The sequence below is a fragment of the Etheostoma spectabile genome, chromosome 20, assembly GCF_008692095.1.
Source record: "Etheostoma spectabile isolate EspeVRDwgs_2016 chromosome 20, UIUC_Espe_1.0, whole genome shotgun sequence".
NCBI lineage: Eukaryota > Metazoa > Chordata > Actinopteri > Perciformes > Percidae > Etheostoma > Etheostoma spectabile.
The window spans coordinates 19,796,778-19,798,049 of NC_045752.1; the positions used below are offsets into that span (position 1 = coordinate 19,796,778).

Here is a 1,272-nt window from a genome sequence, read left to right on the forward strand (position 1 = left end):
CCCCCCCCCCCCCCCCCAACCCCTTCACTCTGACATTATTATCATTATTATTAAATGTCAAACGAATGGAATTCATGGTTGGAAAGTCTTTTAAGAATCGATTTTAACAACAGGGTTACATCAGAATCCGTGTGTGAGGCTTCAGGATTAATGTGAACTTTTTGATGACTTTTGGAGATTTTTGATGACCCTTGACATCTGTCCGCTATACTCTTCTTCCTTTTCATAAAAATCCAAACTTAAGATATGAAACTTAAAGTCCTTTGAACAAAAAGACATTAACAAAAATAAAAAATCAGTGTTGCCAACAGGGACGTTGTAGACTAGAGCGTCCTCTGGTGGACAGACTATGCAACGCCATCACTAACAGGGACGTTGTAGAGCGTCCTCTGGTGGACAGACTATGCAACGCCATCACTAACAGGGCCGTTGTAGAGCGTCCTCTGGTGGACAGACTATGCAACGCCATCACTAACAGGGACGTTGTAGAGCGTCCTCTGGTGGACAGACTATGCAACGCCATCACTAACAGGGACGTTGTAGAGCGTCCTCTGGTGGACAGACTATGCAACGCCAACGCTCATAACATGGTTGACAGTCCGTTTTATCTTTTAAATATTAAGTCATCAGAATCCTTATTTGTCATTATAAATGATTCTGATGAATGCATATTTAAAGTATAAATCCCGATACCGGTAGATAGATAGATAGATGCCTATATCGACCAATCGGTCGGGCTCTAATTTAGAGCTTAAAGGATCAGAGCCTTGAGATGTGGTAGTAGCTGTTGGATGTGATATCATTGTCCTCGTCAAGGTGAAGCTTGCATGGTGGTCTGTGAGTTCAGAGTGAATTTGCATACTGATTATTGTAGTATAACAGAGCTAAATGGGATGTTAAGCCCAGAGCACACGCTCTCTATCCCCCAGCAGATTCCCATTCTCGCCTCAATTAGCACTCCAGCTGGGAGCATAATTACGTCCTAATCCAGGTCTGTGAACAACTTTCATCAAGGTGTAAAGTCAGGAAACCTTCTGCTGTGTGTAAGACCTGTCACAGGGTCGTACCACACCCCTGGCATATGTCAGATGTGCCATGGTGCAAAACAAAAACACACACACAAGCAATAGAGGGAATTTGGATGCCTGCTTTGGGATCTTGTGTGTTACTGGTCCTCACTTCAAAAGGCAGTGTCTGTATCTTTGGCTCACCAGGATATGTCTTTTATTTATATACTGTTTATATATATATATATATATATATATATATATA

The 1,272-nt window shown here is 42.1% G+C and overlaps 1 protein-coding gene across 1 annotated transcript in view; it reads left to right on the forward strand.

The window, feature by feature from the left end:
- Positions 1-1,272, forward strand: part of rragd (ras-related GTP binding D) — a 32,725-nt gene that overhangs the window by 14,187 nt on the left and 17,266 nt on the right. The gene's annotated exons all lie outside the window — the stretch shown is intronic.